Raw genomic sequence first — 13,974 nt, 5'->3', positions numbered from 1 at the left:
GCCGCCGGCATAGCGAGGCGAGGCGAGGCGAAGCGAAGCGACCCCCGCGCCGCCCCGCGCACCTCCCGCGGCCGCGGAGTCAGCGGGACGGCCGCGCCGGGCGCCCTCCTCTTGCGCCGCCCGCGTCAGCCAAGGCGCTCTCCTTCTTCTCCCGTCACTCCTAGGCTTTGCTCTCCTTTATCCTTTTTTTTTCTTTTTTTTTTTTTTTTTCCCTCCGTGCAATAAGTCGCGGCGATCAGCCTCCTCGATTATTACGATTTTTTATCCCAAGCGCGCGGATCCGGCTGCGGGAGGGCACATTCCTTCACATCCACGCTCCTTCTCGCCTCTCCTCCTTCTCCTCGCCCCTCGGGGCCAGGGGATCTTCTCTCGCTTTCTCGCTCCCTCCCCCGCCCGCTCGGCTCCCGCCTCTGCCCGGCCGCGGCGCAGCGGCAGCCCCCGGCTGCTCAGCGGGGAGGCGGCGGCGCGACGCCCGCCACTCCGCGGCCCCGCGGCCAACCCGCGGCCGGCGCTGGGCCAGGGAGGCCGATCCGCGGGCGGGGCCCGGGGCAGGAGGCTCGGCTCGGCAAGGCTCCTCGCGGCTTCTCCGCGTCCGCGCTTAAGTCCGGCCCGCAGTAAAACTCCGGTGAGGATGCCCGGCGAAAAAAAAAATAATAATAATAATTAAAAAAAAAAAAAAAAAAAAAAACACACCCCAAAAAATATAAAAAAAAAAAAAAAAAAAATGAGCCCTTGAAGCGGCGGACGCCAGTGACCCAGTCGGCAAAAGCACGGATCCGGCCAACAGATAGGCACGCACACGGCAACCCCTGCCAAGCTTGCAGCTCCTGCTCAATTGTGCATTCCTCTCGCGGCGCAGGGGAGGCAGGCGAGCGCTCAGCGAGTAAGGCGCCTCCCACCAGAGCCTAATGGTGGTTTCTTAATGCGCACAAGATAAATAAATGATCCGGGCAAAGCCCTCGGGAGGGTGGATGCTACGGCTAGCAGAGCCTGGGAAAGGGAAGAAGAGAAAGGGAAGGAAGAGAAAAAGAGGAAAGAAAAAGAGGGTAACTGCAGAGCGCCTGAACTCATCCTTCGGCGGTGCGGCAGTAACCCATCGCGCTATGCCGCACGGCAAAAAGACGCGTGGAGGGAGGGAGGTGGAGACGCTTTCAGAGAGGATTCCTCGCCAACGACCGGGGCTCAGGACAAGATGCTTTCTGACGCTGATGCTCTCTGATGGCTAACAATGAGCAGCGTTTGTTTGTGAAAGGGATTCCCTCCAGGAAAGCACAGACCAGCAGCAGCCACCTGCAACAAAGGGACAGCACTCTTCGGCAGCCGGGGCGAGGGATGGCATGGGCACACGGCTACCAGGATGCTCCCAGACAAGTGCGGATGCTCAGGCTGCCCCAACTCCTTCATCTACTTCAGAGGGTTATGTTCATTGCGACCAGCAGTGCTTGCTTCCGTCTCACCTTCTGGACAGACCATTCTGTAAATACTTGGAGTGGTCACTGAAGGGTTAACAGCACGGTACCAAAGGGTGAGCTTAATGCCATTTGCCAAATTTTAGAAAATGGTTTATAACACCATATGTGTGCAAATGCTTTTAACCCCTTCTTCTAAACTATTAAACCATTGGCGTCATTTCCTGGTAATGACACTTGGGTATAATTTCCTTAGTCACTTATATAGAAATGTATTAATATTTATACAGAATAATTGAACAGAAAGAAAATGGAAACAAAATGTGAAATACATTTTTTTTTTCTGTCTATACACAAACACAGAAGATGCTGTTTACGAAGATGGATAGTGATAGGACAAGGGGGAATGGTTTTAAACTGAGCCAGGGGAGGCTTAGGTTAGATATCAGGAAGTTTTTCCGCACAGGGGGTGGTGAGGCACTGGAACAGGTTGCCCAAGGAAGCTGTGGATGCCCCATCCCTGGAGGCATTCAAGACCAGGCTGGATGTGGCTCTGGGCAGCCTGGTCTGCTGGTTGGCAACCCTGCGCATAGCAGGGGTTTGAAACTAGATGATCATTGTGGTCCTTTTCAACACAGGCCATTCTATGATTCTATGAAGACACTGCAGTTGAAATGTATCTGCTTGATTTTTTTGTTTGGAAGGAATGCTAAAGCAAGTATGACATAATACAAGAAGTACATTAAGAAGACATGAACTAATCCAGCTGCATCTTGGCAGCTTCTCTAAGACAGCCCTATGCTAAGAGCTACTAGGAAATCTCCAGAAGCGGCTGATCAGCTAAGTGCATCCCTCAGACCTTTTCTTGCTTTAAGACAACTAAACAACAACAGCACTTTGGCTCTGGAGAGAATGAATATACAGATTTCTATCCATTGAAGAGGAAAACGATTGGGTGAAGGCATTTAGAGACAATCACAAGAGAACTGCACAGTTACTCAAGTGGACACCTACCTACTAAAGCAATTAGATGAGCAAGACAGGGATGTCTTGGACATCCACAGAAGCTTTGTTGCTGATTTTTTAGGACCTGAGATTTCTTATGAACATGTACAACTAGGTGCTGATAGTTGTAAGGGTCAGTCCTGCACAGTCATAGAATCATAGAATGGATGGATTGAAAAGGACCACAATGATCATGTAGTTTCAATCCCCTGCTATGTGCAAGGTTGCCAGTCCTCACCTTCCTCACCGAGTGGACTGCTGTCCTGCTCCAGGCATTGCATTTCCTGCACAAACACCCTTCTACTCTTGCCTCTTCTGCAACCATATTGCTGTTTGTTACATCCTGTATGAACAGTTCTTTGTATTCATTCTCAAGCCATTTGTACATGCATCTTGGGAGAATATAACACGTGAAAACTATTTTACAACCCTCACAAGACAGAGAGCTTTTAAGTCCCTTTAAACTAAGATGACCAAGTTCTGAAGCCTTTCAGTTCTGTTCCGTCTCAACTGCACTTCTTCCCTCACTAAGATTTTTCAAGCTGTCAACTTCTTTAATTTGTAATGGCTCTAACAGAAAGGCATCTTAATGATACCATTAAGATGACTCAAATGCAGCCATTTCATCCTTTAATATTGAAAGACTTCCTGTATTATGAGCAAAGATTTGTCAGCTTTTCTTACCATTTCCTATCTATACCATTGGGATTGACAAACTATTCTTCAAATTGGTTGGGTAACGCTTTCAGTACGCCACAGTTAACTGAATTACTTCAAAGCAGATATTTTCTGGATAAATTAATGAAGACTTTTCCATTGACTACTATCGTCTTTGAAGAAAGACAGTTCTTTGGTTTAAAAACATGAAATGCCTGTGGACCTTGACACAACAGAACCGCACAGAAAAGAAAAGCGTATTTCAAATGGAGTAGGTTTTAGTTAAAATGAATAAATTACTTAAAACGAGAAAAGCTCTTTTACTTGCACAGGTGTTACAGAGCTACATGATGCACCTTGACAGACACTTGAGTGCAGGTGATGTATGGAATTCTGGTCCTGTAATGATTTAGCTGTTAGTTAAGTTATTATGATGTATACAAAAACACAGACTCTAAATTATTCTAGATTACTTTTCTGTCCTTAGGAATTAATATTCAAATCATAATCAGTTTTTCAAATCAGCCCACTCTTGTTAACTGAATCTGCTCAGCACATTAATTCTAATTTACGTAGGTATTTTGTAAATTTCACTTGCATTTCTTCCTACTCACTCTGTATCATAGCCCAACTTTTTTACTTATTCTGGAAATACATCTATCATGAACAGAAAACAACATATAATTTATTTTTCTTCATAGAATGCTAATACATCCTTATTATCTCCCCAAGGACGTTGGTGACTGGGATAGAATTGAACAGTTTATCCATGGTAAAGTCATATAGTCTTAAAGACTGATGTGACAGAAACAATGGATATGCTGTTTATGCATGTACTGCTTTGTCACATAGGATTTAAATTTGGCTTTGCAGTAGGTATGCCACAGTCAGAGTGATATGACAAGGGTTCTGTTCCTCATGGCTTTACATATGCCTCCATGCAGCAGAACCAGTGACATCCTCTTTAAATAGCAAAATGTAATAAACAAGTTCAAGGAGTTATGTTTGCTTTAGCTGTTATCATGGAAGCAGTCCTGAAGATCTCAGAATAACTATCCTCAGAAGAGCCAACAAAAGAAATAGAATTTCAAAACAGGAAAATAAGACCATTTTGGAGCTATATCCATGTCAGCACTCAACAGCATGCATTTGAAATGCATATGTTCATATTCCACATGCACACGCAGAAGCCTGTTTTTCCTTCTCCAACTTTATAAAATCTGAGGACATTCATTGTTAATCCATATAAATTTTATCTCGAGCTGTGAACAATACAAGCTCTACAGTTACTTCACCCTATGGTGTGATTGGTGCATAAACATTTCTTCAAATTCTACACCTGGGGAGGAATAACTGCACACATCAGTACAAGTTAGGGGCTGACCTGCTGCAAAAGAACTCTGTGGAAAAGGACCTGGGTGTCCTGGTGGACAATGAGTCGATCGTGAGCCAGCAGTGTGCCCTTGTGGCCAAGAAGACCAGTGGTATCTTGGGGTGTATTAAATAGAACGTGGCCAAGAGGTTAAAGGAGGTGATCCTCCCCCTCTACCCTGCCCTGATGAGGCCACATCTGGAGTACTGCATCCAGTTCTGGGCTCCCCAGTTCAATAAAGAGGACAAAGAACTTCTGGAGAGAATCCAGCAGAGGGCCAGAAGGATGATTGAGGCCCTGTAGTATCTCCTATGTGAGGAAAGGCTGAGTGACCTGAGTGACCTAGGACAGTTTAGCCTGACACAGAGAAGGCTGAGAGGGCATCTTATCACTGCTTATAAATATCTAATGGGCAGATGTCAAGTGGGTGGGGCCAGGCTCTTTTCAGTGGTGCCCAGCGATAGGACAAGGGGCAGCAAGCACAAAGCAGAATGCAGGAAGTTTCTTCGCAACATGAGAAAGTGCTTCTTTACTTTAAGGCTGACAGAGCACTGTAACAGGCTCTGGTTGTGCAATCTCCTTCTCTGGAGATATTAAAAACCCATCTGGACACTTGCCTTGTGGCAAGTAATACAGATTAAGACAAATGAAGGATGCTGGGATTCTGGCTGGTTCCATCAAAGGATGTTGCACTCCTGGGGTATTTTCCCAAAGTAGAACATTGGAATATTGTTGTTTCATCCTTCCTCTTAGCGTTCATCCCCAACTCAGCTACACGTGTGCTCCTAATGGTTGATTTGCAGTCAGGGAGAACCATGCATTTTGTCTGTGGTGTGTGTAATTCTATTCCTTCCTTCATATGAAGCATATAAATAGTTTTTCACCTATCCCACTAACTAGCGCTTAGAACTAAACCACTTTTCCCCAATGTGATTGCTGAAATAGCTATTAGGCAAGGCATGCAGATGAAGTTTTTTTTTTTTCAACTAACATGTTGTAAAGAGACTGGGGCTATATACCTGTGTTTAGCATACAGCCTGAAGTATTGCACCCTGTATTTCTACATGGATGTTGGAAATGCTTCTGGTAGCTGGGGAGGAACAGCACAAGTTGCAACAAATGAGAAAAATTACTCTTGGCACAGCTCATAATGATTAACTGAGATACCATTAACAAAAATAATGCATCCCAGAACTTTCAAAACAGTTTTCAATGAAGAAATATTACTAAATTGAATGCATTCCTTGGAGGAATTGATTACTAAGTAACCAAAATCCTAGAAGCCCAGGATGCTTCTTATCAATCTGAGTTCTTGATATTCTCTGCTTTCAGCTGACCATAAAATCTAAGTACTTCACTGAGTAAAATTTTGTCCGGCAAGAGCGAAATAGAAGTAGGTTTTTTTTATTCTGATTTTAGTGTTTTTGTATCAGTCTCTTAAGCACCATTTAATAATTATTTCAACAGAGATATATAGTAACCATTCTTAACAATGCCCTTGTGATACCGAAGCTACCACAAGACAACAGAATCTGTGTTTTACTCTCCAAATCATTGTAACTCCTCAATTTTTTGTCAGAAACATAAATTGAGGGTGCCAAATGCAGAAGGATCTGAAAGCAAGTATGGAAAATGCCATCAAAATGGCTTGCTCCAAAGTATGTTGAGGCCAACAAAAATCTTACAGTATATCATAATCTGTCCTGGACAAAGCCCTAAATAAAAATTCAAATCTTTCCAGGAATTGGTACAAAATAAAGACAACGGCAAGTGAGAAAGCTTATGAAGCAAGCATTCATCAGCAGATAAAGTTGCAATTACTTACTATTATGAATCACTGTCTTTTTTTTTTTTTTTTTTCCCCATTAAACTTACACTTTTTCCATCCCATTTAATACACTCTATTCCAATTAATCGGGCAGAATGGGAATACATAGTGTGCTTCAGATCTTGGAATACCTTTAATTCCACTGCCCATTGTAGGGTTAGTCATAAACTCTTAAAAGCATACCTGGAAGAAAGGTGTGTGTTTGGTGGGGCCCTTCCCTCTCCCATGTGTGCCTACAGCCCACCAATTCTCCAGCAGCAGCTCTGCCACACAGGCTCGACCCTGGAAAGCATCCAGCATATTCCTTCTGAATTTCTCCTGGAAACGATCACAAAGGAACAGAGATTGTCAAAGAAGAGTTTGAGGCATCCAGATAGTGAATTACTACCAGCTATTCCAGTTTCTGAACTTGCCACAAATTGGAATTAATGCTGTTTATAAATCTGTGAGGGAAACACCACAGTGCACCTCCAGTTATAAATTCTTACCTTCTCCAAAATTATAACTATGTACTAACATGGTTCTTTTTTTTAGTCTTGATCACTTCTGAAAGTAAATAATATTGTAATACTCTTTGGGTAAATATTATATTTATCATAGTTGTTACATTAAGAGGAAAAAGAAAAAAGGGGGGCTTTATATTTAAATAAATGGTTTCAATTATTTTGTAATGTTATTAGAGTGATCAGAGACAAAGGAGGGCTATAGAAGCACAGGAAATTATATTAGAGTAATAAAACAGTTACAGAAAAAGTAGAACTTAAAATAAATTTTATACTCTTGTGAAGTCCAAAGTTGATAAAGACTACAGGCAAATTAAGACTTCCTCATCATTTTCAAGAATTAAATTGCATCCAAAAGAATTGGTTTCTCTGCCAAGAATGACCAAATTAATATCAGATCAAGCCAAATGTTATTGCTCATTTCAACACTTGGAAAAACAGTGACAGAGAAAACAGTGCTATCAGCAATTAACTTCGAGTAGATCCTAGAGAAATGAACTCAGAATTAGTATTACCTCATTCTATTAACAGTCATTCAGAAATTTATTTCTACCAGAACGTTTTATTGTAGTACAGACAAGTACCAAAGCAGAGTGAACCACCGCAAGAATGGGTTTGCTCTGAAATCCTGGGTAAATTCTTTTATCACAATTTCCTTGTATTCAAAACAACGTTTGTATAGCTCTGTAATGATGTTTTCTGTAGCTCCACTACTAGCATTTTGTTCGGGCTCTTGTTAGGAGACCTGAATCATGTTCAGCCTGCATGAGGCTTCTGTGCAGAGCAATATTTCTCATGTTTGAAACATTGCCATTCGAATACCTTTGGGGCAAGTTTGGAAATTCATGCCTTTAACCTTGAATTGTTCACAAGTAGCAATGCTGAACAACACTGACCCATACTTTTCTTGCTGTACCCAGCCATCTTCCATCTCTGGCTGGAGCTGATCCCATATGACCTAGGCCACAATTTGTCCCATGGTGGCCAGATTTCCATACTCCTAGATGTCTTTTAAGCAGCTTTTTCTCTTAATATGAGCTAATAGATCTCAAATGTAAAGCAATTGCCTGGGAGAATTACATCAAAAGTAGTAAGTGCTATTAACATGATCTTGGATGTCGTATTTCTGCTATATAAGAGGTTCAGTGACTTAATGGGTAACTTTAACAGCTGCCTTGAAAGTCCAACGCAGCAGAAGTTACAAATCAAGAAGTATAGTTACTTATCCTTCCAGACAAAGAACTTGCTCTATCAAACTCCATGAAAATAATTTTGTGGCACTCCACTTTAGTGTTACATTTCAACAAACCTTTTAAGCAGGAAAAGCCCACAGGATATCATCACAGAATCACAGAATCACAGAATCACCCGGGTTGGAAGGGACCCCAAGGATCATGTAGTTCCAACCCCCCTGCCTAGCAGGGCCACCAAACATACACATTCAGATCAGGTTGCCCAGGACCCCGTCCAACCTGGCCTTGAACACGTCCAAGGACGGGGCATCCACAACCTCCCTGGGCAGCCCGTTCCAGGGCCTAACCACTCTCCTTGTAAAGAATTTCCCCCTAACATCCAACCTGAATCTTCCCTCCTTCAACTTGGATCCATTTCCCATAGTCCTGCTATTGTCAGCCCTTTTGAAGAGTTTACTCCCCTCCTGGGTGTAGGTTCCCTTCAGGTATTGATAGGCTGCAATGAGGTCACCCCGCAGCCTTCTCTTCTCCAGGCTGAACAAGCCCAACTCCCTCAGCCTGTCCTCATAGGGGAGGTGCTCCACCCCCCTGATCATCTTAGTCACCCTCCTCTGGACCCTTTCCAAAATCTCTACGTCTTTCTTGTACTGAGGGCTCCACACCTGGACACAGTACTCCAGATGGGGCCTCACAAGAGCCGAGTAGAGAGGGACAATCACCTCCCTGTCCCTGCTGACCACCCCTCTCCTGATGGAGCCCAGGATCCCATTTGCCTTTCGAGCTGCCAGAGCGCACTGCTGGCTCATGTTCAGTCTCTCGTCCATCAGGACCCCCAGGTCCTTCTCTGCCGAGCTGCTCTCAAGGACCACTCCTCCCAGCCTGTACAGGTGCCTGGGGTTCTTCCGGCCCAAATGCAAAACCTTGCACTTTGCCGTGTTGAACCTCATCAGGTTCACCCGAGCCCAGCCCTCCAGCCTGTCGAGGTCCCTCTGAATGGCATCCCTTCCTTCCACCGTATCAACCGCACCACTCAGCTTGGTGTCATCAGCAAACTTGCTGACGGTGCACTCAATTCCCTCATCGATGTCATTAATAAAGATGTTAAAGAGCACCGGTCCCAAGACAGACCCTTGGGGGACACCACTTGTTACCAGCCTCCACCTGGACATAGAGCCATTGACCACCACCCTCTGTCTCCGGCCTTTCAACCAATTGCTTATCCATCGGGTCATCCACCCAATCAAATCCACTTCCCTCCAATTTGGAGATGAGGATGTGGTGGGGGACCATGTCAAAGGCCTTGCTCAGGTCCAGGTAAATGACATCGGTCGCCTTCCCTTCGTCCACCAATGCCGTCACTCCATCATAGAAGGCCACAAGATTAGTTAGGCATGACCTTCCTTTGGTGAAGCCGTGCTGGCTGTCTCGGATCACATGCTCATTCTTTATGTGACTGAGCATGTTGTCCAGGAGGATCTGTTCCATGATCTTCCCAGGCACGGAGGTGAGACTCACCGGCCTGTAGTTCCCCAGGTCCTCCCTGCTCCCCTTCTTGTATATGGGAGTGACGTGAGCCTTCCTCCAGTCATCCGGGACCTCACCTGACAGCCACGACTTCTCAAATATGATGGAGAGCGGCTCGGCAACCACCTCAGCCAGCTCCTTCAGGACCCTGGGATGCACGCCATCCGGCCCCATAGACTTGTATTCATTCAGTCTAAGGAGGCACTCTCGGACTTGCTCTGCCCTTACAGTGGGGAGGGATTTACCTCCTTGGTCCCCACATAGAGGTTTGGGGATGCAGGGCTCAGGGACGTGAAAAAGACTAGAATCCTGGCCACCAGTGAAGACCGAGGTGAAGAACTCATTCTCTTCATCTGTTGAAGCCAGTTCTCCTTTTAAATTTACCAAAGTAGGTACGCCCATTTTGGCCTGTCTTTTCTGGCCAATGTACCTGTAGAAGGTTTTCTTATTGTTTTTCACGTCCCTTGCCAAGTTCAGTTCTGCCTGCACCTTGGCTTCCCTGATCCCACGTCTGCAAGTCCGGACGGCATCCTTGTACTCTTCCCAGGTGACACAGCCTTGTTTCCAGAGCTTGTACACCCCTTTCTTCGCCCTCAGTTCTCTCAGCAGGTCCTTGCTGAGCCATGCCGGTTTCCCACCTCGCCTGCCCACTTTCTTATTCAGAGGAATGGAGACCTCTTGTGCTTCCAGGAGGGCATCCTTGAAGAGCAGCCAGCTCTCCTCAACATCCTTGTCTTTGAGGGCAGCGCGCCAGGGGATCTTGGCCAGCAATCCATTGAGTAGCTTGAAGTCTGCTCTTCTAAAGTTCAGTGTCCTGGTCCTGCTCTTTGCCAGGCCCACATCGCTTGAGATCACAAACTCAACCAGGGCGTGGTCGCTGGAGCCCAGGCAGCCTCCAACCTTGACGCCTTTGATGACCTCCTCAGCGTTGGTGAGCAGCAGGTCCAGCAACGCTTCACCTCTGGTCGGTCTGTCCAATACCTGAACCAGAAAGCTATCGTCAATGGATTCCAAGAGCCTTCTGGAGCTCTTGCAGCTCGCCGTGTGGTTTTCCCAGCAGATGTCCGGATGGTTGAAGTCCCCCACTAGGACAAGAGCCCGTGAGCCAGACATCTCACGCATCTGGAGCAAGAAAGCCTCGTCAACAGCCTCCCCTTGATCAGGTGGTCTGTAGTATACCCCTAACACCAACTGACCTATATTAGTCCCATCTCTAATCCTAACCCACAGGCTCTCAACCTGTTCCTGACTGCTTCTCGTAGCGAGCTCCTCACAGTTTATCCAATCTCTGACATAGAGAGCAACTCCCCCACCCCTCCTACCTCGCCTATCTCTCCTAAAGAGTCTATAGCCGTCGATGGCAGTATCCCAATTGTGGGAATCATCCCACCATGTTTCTGTGATAGCAACAAGGTTATAACTTTCTGAGCGCATCACAGTTTCCAGTTCCTCCTGCTTGTTACTCAGGCTGCGTGCATTGGTATAAAGGCACTTCAGCTGGGCTATCTGTCTCGCCACCTTTATAAGGGATCTAGGATCCCTTAGAACAGCAGCATCCCCAGCCTCCCCCTGCCCTACTCCTTCCCTATGCACTCTGCCGTCATTGCCCATGGAGTTTGGTACAAGCCCTCGAATGACCCGTTCAACCTCAGTAGCCCTTATTTTGTCCCCTTCCCCCTTCATTCCTAGTTTAAAGACCTGTCAATGAGTCCCGCTAATTCTTCAGCTAAGATCCTCTTACCCCTCAGGGACAGGCTGCATGCATCAGCAGCCATCATGCCAGGTGCAGTGTAAATTGCCCTATGGTCAAAAAAGCCGAAATTCTTGCATCTGCACCAGCTCTTAAGCCATCTATTGAAGAGTTGGGTATTTTGGATCCTCCCTGTACCTTTCCCTGACACCACGGGCATAGAAGAAAAGACCACCTGCACCCCAGCTCCTTCAAGTATTCGCCCCATTCCCCTGAAGTCTTTCTTGATAGACCTCAGGCTTTCCTTATCAACTTCTTCGCCGCCAGCCTGAATTATTAAAAGCGGGTAATAATCTGAAGGCCGAATCAACCCAGGAATTTTCTTTGAAATGTCCCTGACCCGTGCCCCAGGAAGGCAGCACACCTCTCTGCGGGTAGGGTCGGGCCGGCATATAGGGCCTTCTGTTCCTTGCAGAAGGGAGTCGCCTATGACAATCACCCTCCTGTCCTTACGGGTAGAAGCAGTCTTGAGGGTTGGGGGCGACCGCTTCGCCTGAGGCAACCTCATGGGTGAACCTGTCTCCACACTCTCACTCGTCCCCCCCTCAAATTCCAGGGCCTCAAACCTGTTACGCAGAGGCACCTGGGGAGCCGGGGATGGTCGGGATGGGGGATGCCCCCTCCGCCGAGCAGGTACCCGTTTCCACTCCTCCTCCCTTCTCAAATTGCTGTTAGGGGGAAGAGAGGACAGGGGGCTCGCTGAAACGCTGTCAGCTGGCTGGTTCCCCTTTACCAGGTGTTTGTAAGGTGGCAGGGGCTGAGGTGCTCTGTGAGGAGCCTCGTCTGTGTGCCAAGAACCTGAGGTTGAGAGGGACTGACACCACCAGTCAATCTCCCTCTCACACTCTTTTATAGTCCTCAGCCTCTTCACTTCCTCCTTCAGGCTAATCACAAGGCTGAGCAAGTCATTCAATTGCTCACACCTTATACAAGTGCTGCCTCCTTCATGTGGCATTGCAAAGGCCAGGCTGTGGCACTCCTCACAGCCAGTGACCTGCACACTAGCATCTCGTGATGGTATCTCTGTCTGAGTCGCCACAGACTTCATACCATTGTTCTCCCCTCTATGCATGCACCAGACCTCAGTCTGGCTCTGGACCGTCTTCTTGGCTACTGTCTTTCTGCTGCGTGTGCTCGGGACCTCTGCATGGCTCTTCACAGTTTTTGTGTTTGAAGCCTTCTGCCGGGGTGCACCCATGGCAACCAGCAGGCTCACTAACTCAACAATAAAGTCCTAAAGGGGTGCAAGTGATCGGCCCGGCCCTGCCCTGCTGCCCCCTACCCTCACACTGTTGCCGGGTTCGCTAAGTGCCCTGGCACTTACCACCAATAGCAATAACAAGAATCCTTGCAGGGGAGTCCAGACAGGGGTAGCTTACAAAAGCACCACGTTAAGACAGCCTGGGAGACAGCTGTACTACCTCCTCTGCTGTGCCTCTCGAGGGCTTTTTGTAGCGGCGATCAAGGGCTGCTTCCGGTTTGCGCCCGTTTAAATCTCCCGCCGTTGCCTTGGCAACGCCCACGCTGCGTCAGCTGCTCTCGCGAGAGTAGCCCGACTGAGAGCGGCGTCCGCACGGTTGCCGCGGGAATCCTCGATGAGGAAAGCGATTAAAATCCCCCTGTACCTCGCTAAAAGTCGCGGCGGTTCTGCCAGAGACAGCTCCGAGCCGCGGACCTCGGCGATCAAGCGCCATATCATCATATCATAGCTTAATCAGGAAGAAATAAGCCAAATCTTTCATCTTTAAAATCACATTTTCCAAGCACTTCAGCTCTTGGTGGACTTTAAGAATATAGAAAAAAACACTTCTGTACAATTATTATTAATATTACTATTATTTTTGCACATAGGAGTCAGAATAAACTGTTTCTCAGCACCCCTGTGTAAGTATGAAGTTTTCTATACCAAGCCTAAAAGATTATGAGGAGTTATAGAAAGCAAAGCAGTTGAGAATTCTGGTTTTATCACTGTCGAATATTTCAATTTAACTGCAAACAGAAAAACACTAGGAAAAGACAAAAAGAAGTGAAACAATGCCTGCAGCAAGATAGCTGCTAAATAAGTATTTCATAGGGAACAAGAGATCGAATGTCAATTGATAAATACCTCCATGGTATTTTTCTATATACAATTACCCATATTAGAAGTTGTGATTTATAAGAAAAAGAAAAAATGTTGTCTGAAAATGTTAAGATTTTGAAAGCAATGGAATTGGCAAAATTTAGCACAACTTCCAATCTTGGAGTTTAAAAAAAATAGCAGACAAAAATAAAGATTCAACTTTAAAACCAGTTAAGTGCCAACATACGTTGTACGTACCAATTACTTTCGTTATAGGTGTCAATATTTGTTTGTTCAGTAGAAAACTAAAGAAACATTAATTACTCTAAATTAGTATTAGTAATTCTGTATCTTTGCCTGGGTGTACTATGAATACACCAATGCATGGCCCTCTTCATAGTAGTTATTCTCTACCATTCAGTAATCAGGGATTTGGTACTAATAATGTTAGCCCACAGTGTCACAGATGGATGTTGGTGGTATGGCAGTAGAGGTCGAACCTTTCCACCAATACTCCATTACATTTTGTTCCTTGTGACAGTTGGCAGCAGAGGGGCAGTCTGACAGAATGGCATCTGACAAAGAAGTGCATATGAAGCAAAGGTGTGCCACTGAATTCCTTCACATGGAAAAAAATAGCACCCACTGAGATTAATAAACACTTGCTGAAT

Source organism: Lagopus leucura, unplaced genomic scaffold (assembly GCF_019238085.1).
Source record: "Lagopus leucura isolate 7727_CA_CO unplaced genomic scaffold, USGS_WTPT01 Super-Scaffold_739, whole genome shotgun sequence".
Lineage (NCBI taxonomy): Eukaryota > Metazoa > Chordata > Aves > Galliformes > Phasianidae > Lagopus > Lagopus leucura.
The sequence above is the reverse complement of the archived record's forward strand: the minus strand, read 5'-3'. Positions refer to the sequence as shown.